Source organism: Mustela putorius, unplaced genomic scaffold (genome assembly GCF_011764305.1).
Source record: "Mustela putorius furo isolate JIRA1106 unplaced genomic scaffold, ASM1176430v1.1 tig00000129_pilon_pilon_pilon, whole genome shotgun sequence".
NCBI classification, from domain to species: Eukaryota; Metazoa; Chordata; class Mammalia; order Carnivora; family Mustelidae; genus Mustela; species Mustela putorius.
In genome coordinates this window covers 44,148,516-44,170,860 of record NW_025421290.1, presented here as the reverse complement: position 1 = coordinate 44,170,860, position 22,345 = coordinate 44,148,516, and the positions used below count along the sequence as shown (strand labels likewise).

At 43.1% G+C, this 22,345-nt stretch overlaps 1 protein-coding gene across 7 annotated transcripts in view; it reads left to right on the top strand.

Moving 5' to 3' along the window:
• The first annotated feature begins 7,426 nt into the window (after positions 1-7,426).
• DICER1 (dicer 1, ribonuclease III) overlaps positions 7,427-22,345 on the top strand; it is a 71,831-nt gene continuing 56,912 nt past the window's right edge. For 3 of the 7 annotated variants that reach the window (XM_013057434.2, XM_045073265.1, XM_004754744.3), the window contains exon 1: positions 7,427-7,610. The gene's annotated coding sequence lies outside the window, so the exon portion shown is untranslated. Of the gene's footprint in view, positions 7,772-22,345 lie in introns of all 7 variants that reach the window. The other 4 variants (XM_045073254.1, XM_045073259.1, XM_045073250.1 and 1 more) reach the window with 2 other exon arrangements.

The following is a 22,345-nucleotide window of genomic DNA, read 5'->3' as shown; positions in this document are numbered from 1 at the left end:
CGACTGATCTGACTTCTTACCCTATATTGTAGTTTTTTTTTTTCCAGAATATTATGTAAATGGAATCCCCTATAGCATGTAACTTTTCCTGTCTGGCTCCTTTCACTTATTTCATTCCTTTTTTATTGTCGGGTTTTCCGTTGTATGGACGTACCACAATTTGTTTCCCCATTCACCAAGTGATGACAATTTGGTTGTTTCCAGTTTTGGGTGATTGTGAAGAGACTTGCTATAAACATTCATATAAAGGTCTTTGTGTGGACATTTGTTTTCATTTGTAAAGGTAAATATCTAGGATTGAGATTGCTAGGTTTATAAGAAAAGTATATATTTAACGTAACAAGAAACAACCAAAGTATTTTCCAGTGTTGTTATTTGCGTTGTATCAGCAATGCATGAGAGTTCCATTATTCTATACCTGGTCAGCACTCTATAAGCTCAATCTTTGTGGCCATTCTAGAAGGTATGCACTGTAGTTTTAATTTGCATTTTTTAAAATAACTAATGATATCAAGGAAAATTTTTCATGTTTATTTGTGCTCTGTATATGTTCACTGGTAAGGTATCTGTTCAAATCTTTTACTCATATTTAAAAATTGGGTTGTGTTGGGGTGCCTGGGTGGCACAGTCAGTTAAGTGTCCCGACTCTGGATTTCAGTTCAGGTCATGATCTCTTGAGATGGAGCCCCATGTTGAACTCCACAATCAGAGTGGAGTCTGCTTGAATTTCTTGCTCCCTCTCCCTCTGCCACTACCCCCACTCTCAAATTAATAAAATCTTTCAAAAAATTGGGTTGTGTTTTTTTTTTTTTTAAGATTTTATTTATTCATCTGATAGAGATGACAAGTAGGCAGAGGCAGGCAGAGAGACAGGAGGAAGCAGACTCTCCACGGAGCAGAGAGCCCAATGCGGGGCTCGATCCCAGGACCCCGGGACCACGACCTGAGCCGGAGACAGAGGCTTTAACCCACTGAGCCACCCAGGCGCCCTTGGGTTGTGTTTTTATACTGAGTTGTAAGTTCTTTATAAATTCTGGATACAAGTGATTTATCAGATAAATATTTTGAGAATATTGTCTACCGGTCTGTGCTTTTAATTTTCTTAGCAGTGTGTGTGTGTGTGTGTTTTTTTTCCAAAGAGCAGAAATTTTTAATTTGGTGAAGTCCAAATTTAGTTTATCAATTAAAAAAAATTTCTGGTTCATACTTTTTGTTCCTATCAAAGACACACTTGCCTAACCCAAGCTTACAAAGATTTTCTCCTATAGTTTTTAGAGAACTCTTACATTTGTAGGTTTTACATTTGGGCTTATGAGCCATTTTGAGTTAACTGTATGAATACAGGGTATGATTTGAGGTTCTTCTCCTCCTTCTCTTTCTTCTGCACATTAGTATCTAATTGTTCCAACACCATTGTCGAAAAGACTATCCTTTCTAGAGCCTTGCTATCTTTGGCAGAAAATCAATTGACCATATATGTATGAATAGATTTTTTTATATTGAATAGATTTTTAAAATATTTTGATATTTGATTATTTTCCATTGATCTGTGTTTGTCCTTACATCAGTACCATACCATCTGGATAATTGTAACTTTATAGTAAATCTCAAAGTTAAGTACTTGCATCTTCCAACTTATCAACTTGTAAGTTTCTACCAAAAAATTCTGCTGGGATTTTGATTGGAATTGCATAGAATCTATAGGTCAAGCACCCCCCCAAGCACATGCACATGTGCACACACACACTCTCTCTCCAATAAATGAATAAATAAATAAATAAATCTCCTCTTACAATTCTCTCCTATACCCACTGGTTCTGTTTCCCTGGAGAACACTGACTAATACAAAAGTACAAAGACCTCCCATATGCCCTTCACCCTAAAACTTCATTCACTTTTCAACAGTTATACCAACGATATCTTTTAGGGCAAAAAGATCCAAACCATGCCAGGATTACATATTGCATTTATGTTTCTTTCATTCTGAAGTTGTTCTTTAGTTCTTCTTTGGCCTTCATAATCTTAAAAATTTTCCAGATTATAGGCCAGTAATTTTGTAGGCTGTCCCTCAACTCGGACTTTTCTGATGCTTCCTCATAAGGTTCAAGACACCCATTTTTGGGAGAAAGATTACAGAAGTGATGCTGTAGCTCCTGATGTTAATTTATTGCCTTGCTGGCAGTAAGACTGATAAGAGACATACTTCTATGGCTCTGGAAGCTCATTTCCTTCCCTTTTTTGGTAGCAGAGCTAAGAGCTTGTTAAGCTGGACCAAGCAGGCTAGTGGAGAGACAAGACCTTGGGCCAGGGGAGTGTTCCTGGGGAGCAAGGCTGTTCCCAGGGCCTTCTGAGCAGACCTTGGTCCTTGGTATGCTTGTTCCCTAGCACCCTATCTGGGATTTTCCTTGATATATTTCTTACTATCTGGAGAAACTAGGAATTTTCCAGCCCCAACTAGGCTAGCATGTAAGCATGTAATGCCGTGTGGGGAAGGCCCACATTCTGTCTTGGACTATGGCTCTGTTTGTTTTATCCCTGGCCGCTGGCTGAAGCAGGCTTCATCCTGTAGGAACCTTTGACATGGTACACACGTAATAGTTGTGCTTGGCCTGTGCTGTGTCGTAGTGACAGTGTGTATGTGTGTGTTTAAGCTTCCCTCAATAAAGCTCATATTATAGCTGTACCATGTAGCACTGGGGGGGGGTGTCTATGACCTTCTGCATGACCGTTAACATTGAATATTTGAGTAAGGCGATGTCTATTAGATTCCCTTAAGTAATGTTTTTGTTTTAAAATGAGGGTTTTATGGGGAGATGCTTTGAGCCTATGTAATATCACTTTCCTCGTCCAGCTTTTACCCACTAGATTTAGCAAACACGGCTTGTTCTTCTCTGATGATTGGCAAATGGTGATTTTTTTTTCAAATTTTTATTTAGATTCTAGTTAGTTAACCTACAATGCGATATTGGTTTCAGGAGTAGAATTCAGTGGTTCATCACTTACATACAACACCTAATGCTCATCACAGCCAATGCCCTCCTTAATGCCCGTCCCCTGCCCACCTCCCACCACCAACCCTGTTTGTACTCTTTCTTAAGGAGTTAATTATGTTTTTCCCTTTTTGTCCCCTTCCATATGTTCACCTGTTTTATTTCTTAAATTCCACCCAAGAGTGAAATCCTATGGTATTTGTTTTTCTCTGACTGACTTATTTTACTCAGCATAATACACTCTGGCTCTAGCCATGTCATTGTGAATGTCAAAATTTCATTTTTGTGATGGTTGAGTAATTTTCCACTGTATATATACGTATACACATACAAACACACAACACATCTTCTTTATCCATTCATCAGTTGATGGACATTTAGGCTCTTTCCATAGTTTGGCTATTGTTGATAGTGTTGCTATCAACATTCGGGGTACCTATACCCCTTTAAATTTGTATTTTTGTATCCTTTGGATAAATACCTAATAGTGTAATTGTTGGATCGTAGGGTAGTTCTCTTTTTACCTTTCTGAGGAAACTCCATACTGTTTTCCAGAGTGGCTTCCCCAGTTTGCATTCCCTAAATGGTAATTTTCTAATTCCATTATTCCTTCTAAATTTATTAGTTACATTCTAGTATAAGGATGACCTGTCTCTTCCCCTCATTTATTTACTCATTTAAAAAAACACAACAAACACATCAGCATGGACTCATGGATTCTACTTTACTCCATGAGACATAATCTCTTACTATCATCATTTATTTTGATGTTCCAGTTTCCCAGATTTGGCCAGCATGAGCCCCTTCATGCTGACTTCTTTGTCCTTTCGAAATGCCTCCTTCACTCTTTGGGCATTTTCCTATTTTCTGGCCCAATAAGGAGTTCCAGGATCATCTTATACTTTCTCTGTCCTGACCCTGAAATCAGATCTTTCTTCAAGGAGCCCTGGTTCTTTTCAGTGGAAAATGTTATTTAGATCTGGGTGTGAGGTGTTCTCCCGGCTGTTTACTGCTAATCCAAAGCCCTTTCAGTGGAAAGAGCTAGAAAGTATATATACATATACATACTTTTAAAGAAAAAGATTTTATTTATTTATTTGTGAGAGAGAGAGTGTGCGTACACACAATCAGGGAGCTGCAGGCAGAAGGAGAAACAGGCTCCCTGCTGAGCAAGGAGCCCAATGCGGGGCTCCATCCCAGGGCCCCTGGATCACGACCTGAGCCAAAGGCAGATACTCAACCAACTGAGCCACCCAGGCATCCCATATATATGCTTTTATGTATACACCGGAAACCTTATGTTCACATCAAAACCTCCAATTCCAATCTGACTACTCAAGCCTTCTCGCTTGTCCCCTTTCTAAATTTGTAACCCCGTTCTCCAATAGTGAGAAATCTGGCTTCCATTATCCTCAATATAGTTTTTAATTTGTGTAGTTCCCTTGTGTATATATTCAGCCACCTGACTTTGCAGGACTGCACCCCACCTTCCCTTCTGGGCTCTGACCTCCACCCTTGGCTGACTTTCTAGATGAATAGGGGAATGACTATATTCTCCTGTGTTGCTGGAAAAGCAGAGAGAACCAGTTAGTAGAGAAAGATACACAGATAAGCAAATACAGAGGAAAAACAAAAAACCCTAGAAGAAGGACATAGAGAATACCTTTGAGTTCCTGAAAGCTTTCCAGCTCCTGGGTCTAGGTCTTTGCTGTAGCTCTATTCCTGCTCCCAGCTTTGTGAGAGGTCCTACAACCAATGATAAAATCCTTCCCTTTTGGTTAAGCTATTTCAGGGTGGTTTCTGTTACTTGCAAACAGAGAGTCTTAAACAAAGGTGTATTTATATCCTGGCTTGTTCTATAAAGAAAAAAAAAATAAAACAAACTGTGGAAATAATCAGGGCAAAGGGAAAATAGAAATTAGCCCACAGAAAATGCATACCACATGGTACTGTACTGTTGCTTAACATGGGCTGAAATATTAGCTCTAAGATTTCTAGTGATCCAAACAAAGTGTGAAACTCTATCCCTTGTAAGAGTTTAGGTCTCCGGATTTAAAAACAAACCGGCAACTGGAGCATGGATAGATGGTTCACTGGAACGAAATGCAGAGCATAGAAGTGAACTCTTTAGCAAATGGCCAATAAATGGCCAACTGTGTAGCCATCTGGAAAAAAAAAATTTTGGATCCATCCTTCATCCCATATACTGAATCAGTTCCAAATGGTTCCATGTTTAATTGCAAAAGACTGGGAGTCTAAATGTCCACCAATAGAGAATTGGTTAAGAAACTTAACAGCACATCCCAGCAATAAATGTTATGGGGATTGAAAAAAAAATAGCAAGGAGCTCTGTATGTATTGCTATAAAATATTTTCTGGATATAGGATGTAAAAAAAATAAGGTATAGTAGGTACGTGTAGCATGTTACCATTTTTGTTAATGAGGAAGTCTTGGCTTGTATCTGCACAAAAAAATTCTGCAGAAGAGTAAGAAACACTGGTTACCTGTTGGGGGAACAGGTGTGTGAGAGAGATTCTTTGTGCTATGTACATTTTTTTTTTTTTTTGCTATGTACATTTTTATACTGTTTGATGGATGAACCATATGTTTGTACCACCTTTTTTTTTTTTTTTAAGATTTTTCATTTATTTGACAGACAGAGATCACAAGTAGGCAGAGAGGCAGGCAGAGAGAGAGGGGAAGCAGGCTCCCTGCTGAGCAGAGAGCCCGATGAGGGGATCGATCCCAGGACCCTGGGACCATGACCTGAGCCAAAGGCAGAGGCTTTCTTCTGCTGAGCCACCCAGACGCCCCCTGTACCACCTATTTTTAAAATTTAAAAAAAAAAAATTGGTGAAAATCAGACAAATCTGCTTAGGTAGTCTTGACAGATTGAAAAGGCAGCAGGAGGGACTAGAAATTTGACCTGCCCACAGATTCTCACTGCTAGTGGACGGCTGCCTATCTTCACCCTGAGAAGCCATCCTTCTCACAAAGGATTATCTCCGAAAAAGCTCTAATGTGTGTTCCTGGGGGAGGTCTGTTGCCCACAGTACTGAACATATAAGAAACGCTTTTATGGAGATCTCTGCCCAAAGCGTTTTACTTGCTAATGTTGCCCATGAACATTCTATGTTCAAGTGAAACTTCAAGCGAATTTAAGGTAGACAGATGATCAAAATTGGAGCACGGTAGTGACTCAACAGCCCACCAATCCCAAAGCTAGACTACCTGGGGTTCTAATCTCAGTTGTTCACTTTTTAGCTTACAGGCTGGAGGCCTGTCAGTTTCTTCAGCTGTTAAAACCCGGGCAGTTACAACGCCCACCTCAGAGGATCCGTATTAATATCACGGGCCTGTGAGCCCTAGAGCAGCCTGTCCAACCGCAGTAGAATGTGGGCCACACAAGACAGTAAAATTAAAAGTCTTCCAGCACTCACATTCGAAAAAGAAAAAGAAACAAAAGAAATTAATGTTTATCCCAACATATAAAAATATTACCACTTCAGTTTGCAATCCATAAATGCTCAGTGTCTTGTCTTACATTGTTTTTTTTTTTTTTTTTTTTTTGAGAACGCATACATCTGGGTTCCAACCAGCACATCTCAATGGGGACTAGCCAATTTTTAAGTGCTCAGTAGCGGCATGGGGCTGGTGGCTGCTGCAGGGAACCGTGTCTCGGGCACGTAGTAGGCGCTCAGGGCTACCGTGAGATCCGGAGCAGGGGGTCTGTCACCGTACCTCCTCTGGAGCACACCGGTCTTTCACCGGCAGTGCTCTGCCAGGGATGCCTACATTTTGGGATAAATTCATAGGATTCTCTGTAAGCCAATCACTACTTGACCTCCACCCATACTTTAATTCACAGCCACGAGGTTTGGCAGAGGGTTGCGACCTATGCAAACGAGCAATTTACATAGTGGGGCTGCCGTCTCCATCCCATTATCCGGTTATCCCAGTTCCGGGGCGGGGGTGGGGGTGGGGTCTGTTGTCTCCCCAAATGTGGAGGGCCGTGCACCACCACCGCGGGGGAGAAGCAGGCGAGTGGGGAGGCCCTTTAAAAAGGGGGAGGCGGTGGTAAGAGGAGCGCTGAGCCTCCGGAGGACAATTCCGGCCGTGGGGAAGAGCCGCGTTTTGGGGGCGGTGGGCGCCAGAAGGGCAACAATGGAGGCGGACGAATTCTGAGAACCGGGGGATACTGCCAAGCCGGGCGAGCGCCCACAGTCTCGGCGCGCGGACCCGGGAGCGCCCGGCCACGGGCAGCGGATCGCCCCGGCCCACTCCCGGCGCTGGGCCGCAAACGCCGCCTGGCTTCCGCCTCCCGCTCCCGCTGTCTCCCGGCTCCTGAGTGGCTGCGGGGCCAGGATTAACCTTTCACCGCCGCACTCTGTCCAATCACAGGCTCGCTCTCATGCCGGCGCGGGGCGAGCGGAGCGAGCGGAGCGTGGGGGCGCGGAGGGGGCGGCGCGGGCGCCGGTGGGATTCTCCAAGCCGCGGTGCGCCGTTGCCGCGGGCCGTGCGCGGGCTGCGGGCGAGCCGGGCTCTGCGCAGTCTCCGCAGGCGCCGGCGGGAGGGGTCGAGGCGGAGGCGCGGCGCGGCGCAGGCGGCTCCAGGCCCAGGTGAATGGAGTAACCTGACAGCGGGGACGAGGCGACGGCGAGCGGGAGGAAATGGCGGCGGCGGCGGCGGCGCCGGGCGGCACCGGGAGGCCTGGGCTGTGACGCGCGCGCCGGAGCGGGGTCCGATGGTTCTCGAAGGCCCGCGGCGCCCCGTGCTGCAGGTGAGGCGGGCTCCCGCGGAGCCGCTTTGTGTGCGGGGCGGGGAGCGGCTCCGCCCGGCCCCCGCGCCGAGGCCCGCGTGGGCGCCCGGGCCCGGACCCGCCGGGGAGGGGAGCCGGCGCGGCCAGATGGCGCCGCCTCGCCTGGTCCCCGGCGGCGCGGCCTGCGTGCCGGGCTGCCCCCGCGCCGGACTCCGCGCTGCCCCGACCCCGGCGCCCCTCCGGAGTCGGCGCCTCTGGGGGACTCGGTGCGGTGGCGCTGGCGGCGGCCGGGGCCGCGGGCGCGTCCGCAGCGGGCATGGAGCCGGGCCTGCCGCCCGCCGGGCTGGAGGAGAGCGGGCTTTGACAGGTCCGGTTAGGCACGCGGGAGCGGTGCGGGCCCCGCGGCGGCGTCCCGGGAGCATCCTCGGGACCGGCGGCGGCGGTGGGGCCCCCGGCGCGAGGCCCCCTCGCCGCGCAGGAAGGCCGGCTGTCGGGGCTGACGGGGAAGCGCGAGCCTTCGGGTCCCGCCCGGGGAGGATTGTTCGTGTTTACTGGCAGGTGACCAGCTCTGGGTCCCCCGGGGCGGGTGGCCGAGGCCATCTTTTCGCCCCTCCCCTCCGGTGTTTTTGTTGCCGGAACGCCGGAACCCTGCGGAGGAGCCTTTCTAGAGGGTTTTTAATCTTCGGGAAGTGAGTGTATGTTTTAGGTTAGCACACCAGATTGATGTGGATTGTCTAGAAAAGCCGAGCTGCCCCGAAGGCTTTGCCCGCAGCCGAGCTTAACAAAACCACGTAATGCATCTCTAATAGCATGGAGATTTGTAAAAACGGGGATGAGTGGGGAGTCCTGCGCTCTACAGTGCTCAGCCCGTGCTTTTGTGAAGGAAGTCCTTCTCTCCGCCACACGTTACCGAACCATATGAGGAGTCTAAGCATTCTTAGAACTATCACACTTAAAAAGCATTCGTCTCATTAAAGAGGAATTACTTTGAAGTCTGTGCTGCTTGGAGGCGCTTCTGGCTTTGAATTTTCTCAATCGTTACAATCCCGATTTTCAATTGTCTTCCGTTGCTTGTTTTTCGAGTTAGGTGCAGCACGCTCAGTGAATGGAAAAGGGCAGGAGTGGGGACTTAAGTAACTTGGAAAATATATATTTTAAAATGTGCTTTCAGAAACAGGTTCGCTCCGTTGAACATGTATTGTTGTAGACGTTAAATTTCCTAAATAAGAGCACATCTTAACCAAGAGCTCCAGAACTTTATATTAGAGGTCTGAATGAGACTGACTGCTAGGGAATAGTGATTTTAGCCCTATATTAATGTTTTGGGGACTATTATTAGGATCTAGGCTCTGGAATAATAAGTTTATTTGGCATAGTGTTGTCTTCAGAGCCAGCTACTGCCTGTGAAACGTGTATTCTATGGAGTGTATGACGCGCGCGCGCACACACACACACACATACATGCATATAATTGTAGAATTTTATTTTAGACCATGTCAAACTTACTCTGTTTACAGATGAGAAATACTATAAAGACTGTCTTTAAAATGGTCACTGTGTACATTTAAATGGTGACATGGGTTAATGGATGTATTCATGGCCTCAACATGCAGTTCTTAGAAAAGATGTATTAGTTTAATTTGGGGAGAAAAGATCTTCTTTTCCTGCCATGATTTTCGGTTTATGCTGTCATCTCGTCTTTGAAGGTTAAGACCGTCTACTGTATTTTGCCTGTGGCTCTTGTGTGAGTTGTACAGCGAGGTTTGGCCATTGCTAAGTTTTCTTGTCTTGGTTGTAGGAAGACGTTGTCTTTCGATGGGGCTCGTGATTCTTATTTGATACCGATTTTGTGGTGTTTCATAGCTGGTAGCTCTTTTGGCGTAGTGCTGCCTTCTAGGAAGAATGACTGTTATGGCATTGAGATGATTTACTCCCTGCCACTGTCTGGCGGGTGAGAGATGCTGGCTTCATTTGAGAAAGCAGGTGTTTTACAGAGGTCCTCTCACTCGTGACCTTAACATCCTGTGGTCATTCCTTGTGGCAAAGGAAAGAAGGGACACATTCATTAATGAAAAGTGCCCCCTTATTATGTACCAAGATGTTTCAGTTGCTTTTATATACATTCTCATTTCCTCACTGTGATCCTGAGGTGAACTCAGTATTGTCCTTATTTTACATGTAAGGAAACGAAGACTCAGGTTATTGACCCGAGTTAGGAACCTGAAAGTGGCAGTCAGGATTCGGTCATGGTTTGATTTCAGGGGCCTCTTTGTGGATCCTCTGCATTGCATTGAACTGCATTGTTGTGCCAAGTGGATTTTAGGAGGAAAACCTGCATAAATGCAGGTGAGCCCTTAGTATTTGTTGAAAGAAAGAAACTCTCTAAATATTCGGGGGACCTTTGATTATCTGATAAATAATTTAGATTTTTTCCCCCTTTCTTGTGGTAAAGCATGCAGCACAAAATTTACCATTTTAACCGTTCTTAAGCGTGCAGTTCAGTGACAGTACATGTGTGCGCGTTGTTTTATGACTGTCATCGCCATCCGGACATCTTCAAAACTTTCCCTTTATCTTCAGGGGGGCTCTGTTCCCGTTAAACACTGACGTCCCATTCTACCCATCTCTCAGACCTGGGCACCCTCATTCTTCTGTCTCTGTGGATCTGACTGCTCTAGGAACCTCGTTATCACTGGAGTCATACAGTATTTGTCCTTTCGTGACTGGCTTATTTCACCTACCATAGTCCTCAGGGATCATTCATGTTGTAGCATACGTCAGCACTTCCTTCTTTTTTAAGCCCAAATAATATTCAACACACACACACACATTTTGTTTACCTGTTTTGATGTGAATGGACACTTGGGTTGCTTCTGCCCTTAGGCTTCGTGAATAACGCCGCTCTGAACATAGATGTATAGGTGTCTGAGCCCCCGCTTTTACTTCTTTTGGGTATAAACTCGGAAGAGGTCAGACTGTTTCTTGGTCATCAAAACACACAAAAAATTCAGTATTTATTGCACTGTGAGTTTTCTGAGGGTTGTTCCAGGCAGTGATACTATCCTGTAAATAACTCCTCTGTGCCAATAAAAGATTTTAATCTCCTTGATGCCCAGGATTTGCTCATTTTTATGATCTTGCTTCCTTCCACTGCCCATTGGATGTTCAGGTATCTGAGGTCATTCCATTGCTTCATCTGGGGCTCCTTTGCGCTCCAGTGGGTGCTAGAGGAGGAGACTGGGAAGGCACATGTTGAACTTGCTTAAATACTAAGTTGAAGCTAAGTGGTTTATCTTGTTCACCTTGTGCTCAGCTTTTTGGACATTCAGGAAACCCCAGGGGACGGATATGTATTAAACTAACTCGTATTCACCGGTTTCCTTGTAATATGCACTTAGGACTTGCCAAAGTAGACCAGGATCTTAGGGGGTGCCATTATCTCTTTGGGAGTCTACCTGCTTAGCCTGTGAGGTGGATCTTTTAGTCCTTATCTTCTGATTCTTTGATGTTCACCAAATCTTTTGCATGACCCAGGGTGATTTTTAGTTGCAACTAATTTCTGTGAAAGGGATTCTAATATTAGTACAGCGATGTAGAGACAACTGTGTGTTACTTTATAATTTGTCTACTTGAGAAAGGATTTGAGATTGTCTTACAATGACAGGTTTGAGAAGACTGAAGGGGATGGCGAAGGTTGAGGCATAGAGTATGGAAGTTGCTAGAGGGAATTAGAAGAGAGGCTTACGGCAAGGATGGCTCAGCCTCTGTGTGTAACTAAAGGTTTTTTTTTTTTTCTTTTTTAAATTTTTGTTAGAGCAAAAGAGGAAACAAGACTATAGTTGGCAGTGATTAATGAGAGGAAGTATACCAAGAGAAACAGACTTTTCTCTTGTACGAAGAGTAATCGTTTGGATTCTTGCATAAAACGATATTAACAATATATGGAAAAAATGTTTTACATTTTACAAATGATAGGGAAACATTTTTCGCATGCCATTTTAGAGGCAGTGGATACAAGCATCTGGCATAATAGAAAAGCTTTAGTAATACAGGTGTGCTTCGTTGTGGTAATTTGATTCCATAGAGCTAGTTAATTTATCTTTAGGCTAATGCCCTTGAAATATCAATTGTCTCATTCAGGCTTTTGACAGTTGCTGAGTAACAATCCATTCGCAAATGAACTCTTTTCTGCGCAGCACAGGCGGTCAGGATTCTCTGGGCCTGTCTTTATTTCTTACGGGGTGGTGTAGACTCTGTGAACGAATACAGAGAGAGAAGTGGTCGAGAAGCCTAGCTGATGATATTTAAATTTTCAGTCCTGTAAAAAGGCCTTTGTTAAAATAAACCCGAGTACAAAGTGACTTTCCTGTTTATCTGAAATTGTCAATGAATTGTTGGTACTCTTTTAAAATACAAAGTTGCTTTACATTTTAAATAAGTGACTGAGAAGGTGTCACAAGAAAACACTGTCCGAGGATGTCAGCAGGACTGGTACTAGAAAGAAGACGTAAAGTAATGACACGTTGGTCCTCGTGTTTTCATTTTTGAGGTTCTTGGTGATATTCAGTGTCTTGGCTGTATAAGGGTTTATGAGAGTAAGGATGGAATAGTGCCGGACAGAGCAGAAGGTGCTCAGGTTTGTGGAATGAATAGATTAGTTTATATTTAATTTTTGAAATTTTAGAAGCTGAGGTAGATTTTTGGAGAATAATATTGCATGTATATTAAGGCTTTTAAAAATATCATCACCCTTCTGATTTTGGACCAGTCATGCTGTCTGATTCTTGATTCTCCTCCATTTGTGAGGTTCCCTATGACTAGGTGCATAGAAACATTGTGGGCTGAGAGAAGTTTTAAGAATTTCATAGAAGAAGAGTGCTGGGCGCCTGGGTGGCTCAGTTGGTTAAGCGTCTGCCTTCGGCTCAGGTCATGATCCCAGGGTTCTGGGTTGAGCCCCGCATCGGGCTCCCACTTGGTGGAGAGTCTGTTCCCTCTCCATCTCTCTCTGTATCCTCTCCCCGCTAATGCTCGCTGTCTCTCTCAAGTAAATAAGTAAAATCTTTAAATAAAAAGAAAAGTGCTATAAAAATTGAAAGTTCTTCTGGTATAGAAAGCTTTCTATTGAAAGCAACCTCAGTATTGAAGCAACCTCATTCTGGTAGTTGTCGTGGTAGTTCTGTTTCAGCTGACAATTCAGTGTATATAGTAAAGCAGTGATTTAAAAAACAGGTTTGGGGGGCGCCTGGGTGGCTCAGTGGGTTGGGCCGCTGCCTTCGGCTCGGGTCATGATCTCGGAGTCCTGGGATCGAGTCCCGCATCGGGCTCTCTGCTCAGCAGGGGGCCTGCTTCCCTTCCTCTCTTTCTGCCTGCTTCTCTGTCTACTTGTAATCTCTGTCTGTCAAATAAATAAAAAAACAAAAAAAACAAAACAGGTTTGGAAAGTCTTCTGGGAATTAGAAAATGTCAGCAAACCAGTTCGGAATTTTAAAAATAATGTATTTACAGAACTCGAATAAGGAAAGCAGGATCTCAATTTAAAAATTGATCTTTGAAATGTTAGAAAGGTTCTCTAAGTTAGATCAGTAACATACTTGAAGGGGAAAGAAAGGTAGTAGACTTGTCTGATACTTTGAGATTCCAGAATTTTTGTCTTCCTACTGGTAACAGCCCAGGAAGGCAAAATTAACATGATGATCCCAATGGTTTGAAGGGCCTCGCCTTCTCTTACACAGCCTCCTGCACAGCGGTCGCTCGGGAGGAGCTCTGATCAGTGGTATTTTAAGCTTTTTCCACCTTGCAAAATTAAATATTAATATTTTATCAGAGCTTTGTAGAGCAAATGTCTGATGTGAGAGAGAGCAGGGTTCAGATGCTGAGTCCCCCATGTAGCAAACTTGCCGAGTGTCCGCTTCCTCGTTGGTAAACTGGTCATAAGACTACCTGTTTGAGGTTGTGAGGGGGAAAAAATGAGTTTCTTAAACTCCCATCCCACTTCTGGCACATAATTACTCTTTGATAACATTTAGCAGATATTGTTTTTCCTTTATCTGCATTGAGAAAATCTTACTTATGTTAAATGTGGTTATGTTATGATCCCCCCCGCCCGAAGTTATTGCTGTAGGGATGGATGTCCAATACATTCATAATGGATGCTGAAAGAGCGGAGGCCTGGAGAGCAGTTATTTCATAGGTGAAGTTCTATACTGAAAATGTTCTACATTGTGTCTAATGGTTCGGCTGTCTCATTGGGTCTCTGCAATAGTGATGTCAAGTGTAGTAATGCCTTAATATTGCTAGCTCTCCCTAAATAACCATTATTCTTCTCTTATGCATGAATAAATACATCGTCCTTTGTCTATATTTCAAACCAGTATGAACTTTCTGTGTATCTGTCTCCCGTCTTTGGTGTGGGCCAGTGGTTCTTACTCTTTGCAGACTGTTGATTTGATGAAAGATGTGAATCTTATTCCCAGAAAAATATATATGCTCATAATTTTACATTAAATTATCGGAGGTGCAGGGACCTTTCCTGAATCCTATCTGTAGATGCTTGATTAGGCTATGTCTACGCATATAAAGAGAAATAATAGGTTAACTGAGGAATAGTGACACTCTTCTGGGTGATAGAGGCATAAGTTCCACCTGATTGATGGAATGGAATGAATAGGGCCAAGACTGTGTGGTTAAGAAACCTCTGCTCTAGATGGGCTTTACTTCTAAATAACTAGCTGCAGGCTAAGGGCAGGCCACCTTGGCCTTTCTGGACTTAGCTTTAATTTTCTCTCTAGTAATATTGAGAACATTTACAGGTCCCTAAATATCTTAGAGTCAGTTGTCTTTGAAGCATCCATATCGTTCTCAGACCTCTCTGTTTCAAGCTGAGATTCTTTACTAAACATGAGGCATGAAATAGAGAGGCTGCATTTTTTTGCCCATTAAGGTTTGTGCACAGTGACCGTGAAGCATTAAGGTTTGTGCACAGTGACCGTGAGAAAGGAAACCATGGCCTTGTGAGCTCTTCTGAGCAGGGGGAACATAAGATGAAAACCCCTGGGAAATCGTCTTGAAAAGTAGAGAGAGCCAGTTTTGCCTTGAACAGAGGGCAGAATCAGAGACTGTGGAGTCTTTTTTCATTTTCTGTCTCTGTTCCTAGTGCAGCTTGATAAATGCCTGTTAGGGAAAATCCAACAAACTGTTTAAAGACTTCTATCTGATCAGTATGGTGACAAGCAGGTAACCCATCAAGACGCCTCTGGTCCTGTGACTGAGGGTTAAAGTGTCTAATAGAGACCCTGCTAATTTAATTTTAAAGGCTTTTCTTTTGTACATAAGACTGTACTGAGATTACTTAACTTTTCTCAGTCTTGTATGGCTAAGTATTACAGAGGAGAAATCCCTGACTTCTGAATCTTTATATGTACCTCCTGCATCTAATAAACTGTTTATTAATCTTAGACCAAACATAATTTTGGGTGTTTTAAGGAAAAGGCAAAATTTTGTTGATAAAAATATGGGAATAAGTGATAAAACAACCTAAAATTAGGCATTTGAATGTCGTTTGTAAATTGAATAGGAATTCAGGCCAGCTGTAATTTCTTGTCTAAATGCAATTAGTAGCTTCAAAGGAATCATTCTTTTTGGCTTTTCCAATATACGGCCTTTAGTTTCCAGCCCTTCTTCAATTAATTATGTGAAATAAGGTATTGCCAAATAGCACTGTCCTTTTGGGATGTGTTTGTAGAAAATCTCCACGGACATATGATGCGGTTCTGAAGGAGGATATTGGTTTTACGCAGTTTATGTAAACACGTGGCTTTTGTATTGCTAAACATTGGGAGAATTCTGGGAAGTTGTTTGTTTTTTGTTTTTTTAAACCTGAGTTCCGTCTGTACTTTGGCCGAGAATAGGGAAACAAATAATTTTCTTAAAGCCTTTTTAAAGCACGTGCACCTGTGCACGCACACATACGTGCATATGTGCACACACAATCCCTATGTACATGTATGACATCTGTATTTGCTGTGTATCTGTGGCAGATGCTCAGGTAAAATACTTACTTGTGTCGTCTGAGTTGAGTGAAGACAAAATTACACAGAACGTTGTAGTTTCTGAAATATTATCTAGTTTATTTCACTGTGTCTGAACCCCCTCTGATTGTAATCTCTTTGAAGGTAGTACTTTCTGTTTTACTAAAGAAGTCGTTATGTAGTATTTGTAGCCAGTAGTGCATCACCATTTAGTCATCAGCTGAATGGAATAGAGATACTAGAAAAAATGGTGAGATGTATAGTCAGTTACTGTGTATTTATTGAGCATCTATGCTTTTAGACTAGAAAGGCCAAGGGAAATGTCCGTGGGCAGGGCTGATTTGGGTTGCCACAGGCTTTAAAATTAAAGGAATATTTACTTATGTGTGTGTACAGATTGAGCTAAAATTAAAATATTAGTTTGCTTCTGTTAATGTTAAATTGCATTTACTCTTTTTCACCCCTGTCGTGAGATCAAAAGGAACATATCCAGAAGGAGCTTATTTTGACAGGCAAATCAGTGTAAATAGATTTAGTGTAAATACCCTAGAGGGTAATTGTATATTACAGAAATAAGTTTGGAGTCAGAATTTAAGTAGAATTCCATCTCTCCCATTTATTGGGGAATATGGCCCTGGGTAAGTGTTTTCAAATCCCTGTAAAATGGAAATGACCCTTGTTTCAGGGGTGTTTTGAGGATGAAATGAGATAATAGAATTCGAGTGCTCAGTAAAGGTAAACCTTCTCCCTGCTGTCTCACATGTGCACCATGGCAAATGAGGAAGTTTTACATATTGTATTAAGGATTGCTTACTTATCTTTCAAAATAAACTTTAAGTGGCATCAGTTTCAACTGATAAACCGGAAAGTACATAAATCGCAAGGATACACAAAGTGTTTCCAGGCAATTACGCCCCCTCAGCCCCTGGCCAAAAACACCATGCCGACTTTTCCTTATTTTTTTTTTTTCTTTAAGATTTTATCTATTTATTTGATAGGCAGAGATCACAAGTAGGCAGAGAGGCAGGCAGAGAGCAAGGAGGAAGCAGGCTCCCTGCTGAGCAGAGAGACGGATGCTGGGCTCGATCCCAACCATGACCTGAGCCGAAGGCAGAAGCTTTAACCCACTGAGCCACCCAGGTGCCCCCGACTTTTTCTTATTTTTAACTCTGTATAGTGGAAGTTGTATGGTTTCGTGTTGGGTTTCTTCCCTGAACATCTTAGGTGGGTCAGGTTCATTCCGTTGTATCATCTGGGGGTCCGTAGAGTTCTGTTACATGAATATGTCAGTCTTTCCTTGTCTGTTGCATTGTGGGTGGACATACACCTTGCTTTTGGTTTGGGCTGTTATGGATATTGCAGTTCTTGTGCATGTTTTCTGGTGAATATATGTGTATTTCTGTCGGGTGTGCACATAGAATGGAGTATCCGTTATTGGGTATGTGCATGTCCAGAACATACACTTCCCCTTGACCGTTCTCCCAGCTGTGTAGGAGAGTTCTCGCAGCTCCACCTGGTTCTCACACTTGTGTCCTCTTCATTTTGGCCATTTTGATGGGTGTGGTAGTGGCTCTTTGTGGTTTAATTTGCATTCTTCTAACTGCATTTGAAGAGTACTCACCGTTGGATATCCTGTGTGGTGAAGTCCCCTGTCCACTGTTCATTTACTTGTTTGTTCCTTATTGATCTGTAGAAATTGTTCATGTATCTTCTACCCTGGCTCGCCTTTTCGCTTTTGTAATCAGGTCATGTAACCAACAGACATTTTAAATTTTAATCTAGTCCAGTTTGTCCATTCTTTCCCCTTTATGATGAGTGCTTTTAATGTCTCCTCTAAGAAATTTTGCTCATTTGAAGGACATGGAGGTATTATCTTGTTTCCTTTTTTTTTTTTTTAAGATTTTATTTATTTGAGAGAGAATGGGAGAGAGAGGGAGAGAGCATGCACGTGTGCGCGCACATGTGCAGGGGGAGGGGCAGTGGGAGAAGCGGGCTCCTGTCTCTGCGGGGAGCCTGAGGTGGGGATGCAGGGCTAGATCCTGGGACTCTGGGATCATGACCTGAGCTGGAGGCAGATGCTTAACCCTGAGCCACCCAGGCACACTTCTTAGGTTGTTTTCTAAACACTTCTTTGTTTTAGTTTACACCTTTAGATCTGCAGTCCAACTGGAGTTGACTTTTGTGTATGACTTGAGGAATGAGTCAACACTTGCTTTTTCCATCTGGATACATAGTTAACCTGGTTTTTACTTGAAAAGATCATCCTTTTCTGTACCACAGTGCAGTATTGTTTTTGTCACTAATTAAATAACCTTATATGTGTGGGTCTGTTTCCATAGTGTGTTCTGTTGCATTGTCTTTTCTTGTGTCATTACCCACCCTGTCTTAAGTATTGATGCTTTATACTGAGTACTGGTGAAAGTCAGTTGACTTTTGCATGTTAAGCCATCCTTGCATTGCTGTGATAAAGCAAAATGGGTGTTAATGCATTCTCCTTTTTGCATGTTCTTGGATTATTTGCATATTTTGATTAGTATTTTTGCATTTCTAGTTTGAGAGATAGGTCTATAATTTTCCTTTACTGTAGTGTCCTTGTTGGGTTTTGGTGTTAAGTTTATGCTGGTCTCCTGGAAAGAGGTGGGAAGTATTCCCTCTCATTTCAGTCTTACTGAAGGGTTTAAGATTCTAGTTCTTCCTTTAAATGTTTAGAAGAATTCACTCTAGTGAAGCCATCTGGGCTTGGGGGTTTTTAATAATCTGTTTTCTTTAAAACCTATAGGCCTTTTCAAATGTTCTTTTTCTTCAGATGTTAATTTTGGTAGGTTATATTTTTCAAAGAATTTGCCCACTTCTAAAATACTATCTTGAGTGGCTACTAAGAACTAATTGATACTAAAAATAGAAATAACCAGGTAAAACTTGGCTCCATTTGGAAAACTGCAACTTTTTTTTAGACATTGTTAACTGATTTAATATGAGGAATATTCTTCATTGTTGTTTGTGGGAGAATTAACAGTGGTTAATGCTGCTTGAATTAGGTTTTTTTTGTTCTAGTGTGATTTACATGGTCAAAGTTAGTTCCCTGAAAACAAATTATATTCAAAGGCTTTTGCTATGTGAAATCTGTAATTAGATTTGGAGCTTTTTTTTTTTTTTTTTTTTTTTTAATTAGAGAGGAGGGGGGAGGGGCAGCGGGCTAGGGAGAGAGAGAATCTTAAGCAGGCTCTGTACACAGTACAGAGCCCCACATGGGGCTTAGTCTCACAACCCTGAGAAAATGACGTGAGCTGAAATCAAGAGTTGGACACTTAACTGACTGAGCCACCCAGGTGCCCCTTGGAGCTAAATTTTTAACTTTGCTCCATTTTGGATTAATTTTGGATTTATTGTTTTCTAAAGACTTGCATTCATTTTGGATTAGACTAGTGAATTATAATTTAACATGTTCTTTGGTTGTGCCTTGTAAGATTGTTTCTAAGGGATAATAAACATAAAAAAAGTGATTAAAGTATGAAATAATAGTATCTTAATAATTCTTTCAGAGGGGGGAAGCCAGTATTCAATTAATCTCTCTTTAAGTTTTGCTTATTATTGGTGAGAATTGTCAGCATGTATTCATTTATTAAAAAAATTCAGCTTGTGCCTGGCACCCCAGTTGGTTCTGGATGTACAGATTTACTGTCTTTTCACTGAAACTGTTGACTTTCTGAAAAAGTGGCTCTGAGACCTACAGGTTGAGGGGCACTTAGCTAGGTGATAGCATGTGCAAAGGCTCTGGGGTAGGAAGGCATTGGTGGAGGTGCTGAGAGGTCCTCACGGCTGTTGGGAGGTGGCAGAGTTACACAATCCCAGTTAGAGATAGATGCAGGGCCATATGTAGTACGGATTTTGGATTCTAGCCTGAGTGCTGGGGGAGTCCAGCGAAAGTTTTGAGCCGTCTTGCTATACTGGTTTGACTCATGTTTTCCTCAAACCTAGTTGCGCACTGCTTTGAGCTCTGTTAGTATTCTTCTTCTGTTCTTAATCACTTTGTTTTTTTTTCTGGGACTCGTGCTTGTTGGTAATCCTGGGCAAGAGCTTGGGTCTGGCAAATGACAAATATTTACTTCTGCCTTTAGCATTCATATTGTGTATCACATCGTCCCTTGTCATTCTGACAGTTTACTTACGATATCGGTCCCTTACGCGTGCCAGACTTTACCCATGCAGTAAGGTGTAAGCAGATGTGGAAGATTCTGAAACCTATTGCGTGTCTTAGGCTTTGCTCATGTTCAGACAGCATAGGATGTTAACTGCACCCCGGCTTTGCAAGGTATGGTGGCTGCCAGTTTGGGCCTTTGGTCTACTATGGATTCTTTCCTGTGTTTTCTTTTTCTTTCTCTCTCTGTTTTTTTAAAGGGTTATAAATGCTCTGGGAGATATGACCCTCCAGTTGTAGTTGTTCCTGCTCCTTTCCCATCCTTTGTAATCCCCACATGTGTCAGTGACATCTCACACTCTTCACCGTGCCTCCAGCGCAGTGTTCTCCAGCGCACCCCCACCCCCCGCGCCGCCTCCAGTACACGAAGTTCTCCTCTCACAGCCAACAGCAGACCTGTCTTTTTAGTGATCTGCAGATTTGACTTAACTAATGAACTCAGTGTGTATGTTGTGGGATTGTGTAGGGGAGGAAGAGGAGCCAGAGGCCAACATCTTTGTGGGTCCTGTGGTAGAAATGGGGCTTACATGGAAAGGCAGACAAGGTCATTTGCCCAAGATCTTGTACTCACCGAAGGATTCTGTCACCGCTCTGACTTTGGAGCCCACTTCTTTTTCCTCTTTCATCTGGATTCTTTCTGTAATGTGTGTGTCCAGGGTTTAATTGTGACATAATTGAGCGAAACAAGGGTGGTTACCTTAGGAGGCTGTGTTTATTCTGACGTTTCTTCTCTTTTTTGAAAGCTCTTTCTAATTCCTGTAATGGATATAGTTTTGGAAATTATATTTAGCAGTAGTGAATCTTCATCTTTCTTATTAGATTAGTTTAGTTTTGGGAACAGCCCCAAGTTCCCTTGATAGCTAAGTGTGGATCTGTTTCCAAGTGGAAATATGCAATTGGCCCCCAAGGATAGAGAATTGTAGCTGGAAATATGACCAACCCTTCTGGTTCCTCTAGGGTCGGGATAAGTCTGTGGACAGTACCTGGCACAGGGGACTCTCAGTGTGCAGACGGGCAGTTCCGGCATAATTCAGGATTATAACCAGGAAGAGGAATGTCTTCTCATGGAGAGAGGAATCTTCAGGAGCCTCTTGTCTTTTCTTGCACTGTTCCTGCCTCGTATAGAGATTTGTTCTCGGCTGAGATGAACTAGGGGAGAGCCCTTTTTGGATGCTGAGAATAGAGAAGCAGGGGCCCCAGTCTCGCTTGAATTCCCCAGGATGAGAGTCGGAGCCTCGTGGAGCTGTGTGCTAAGGTCCTTTAGGATGCGGCCCTGCCTTGTCTTAACCTGTTGCACTGTTTTGCCACACTCGAATGGGAACGGTGCCTTGGCACACTGCTTGTAATTTCTGCAGCTTGACTCGCCTGTGTCCTTTTGTGCTTCTCCACATGCCCTCACCCCCGTGGTGTCCTGTTACTGTCTCCTCACCCCTGTGATGCCCTGTCACCGTCTCCTCCCTGATGGGGCTGGTACTGCTGGTCCTTCGAACTGACCTCCAGTCCGGTCCTCACCTTCTCCAGAAGACAGGTTTGTAGTATGTATGTCTTGCTCGTTAAGTATTTGTTGAATGAATGAATGATTTTAAGGGGCAGGACTTAAAGCTCATTTAAATAGGGAAAATCACCTTAAGTGTTACTCTTTAGACTGCCCAGAAGTACAGTTGGACAATTTCCATTTTTCTGTGTTCTGATAGTCAAACATATGTATCAGTTTGTAGTAGAGTTTTATTTTTAATATTGTTTTAAAATATTTTCAAGCTTATGAGTTGTAAGAATAGTATGAAGAATTCCTATACCGATAGCTACATTTACCAATAGTTATTATTTTCCACACTTGGGTGTTCTCTCTCCCCCCCACACCCCCTGCATATAGTTGTTATTTTTCTGAACTTTTTAAGAATAAGTAGCAGGCATTATGCTCTTCACTACTGAATATTTTCAAGGTCTGTTTTTAAAGAACAAGAGCATTCTCTTACATGATCACAATATAGTTATTGAATTCAGAGAATTTAGCATTCATTGATGATAGTTCAATTGCCCCAGTGTCCCTGTAGGGGGAGGGAGAAAGGTTTCCCTCTGTGCTCTTCGTGGGTGGAGCCTGTGAATTAAATCAACAATGGACAGATGAACAAGAGAAAAGATTTATCTTGTGTGCACCCTGGAGATTCCCCCGACGGAGTGGAAACCCAAGGAAGTGGCTGGACTGGAGAGCTTCTGTACCATTTTACTAAAGGGCCATGTATTGTGGACAAATGACAAGGCAAAGGAATGGGGGAGTTTGGGCTTTTCGGGGTGTAGGTTGTGGGAAGGTGAACAGATGACAGAAGACAGTAGGGGTTGGTAACGGGGTTTGTGCAGGTGCAAGTCAGG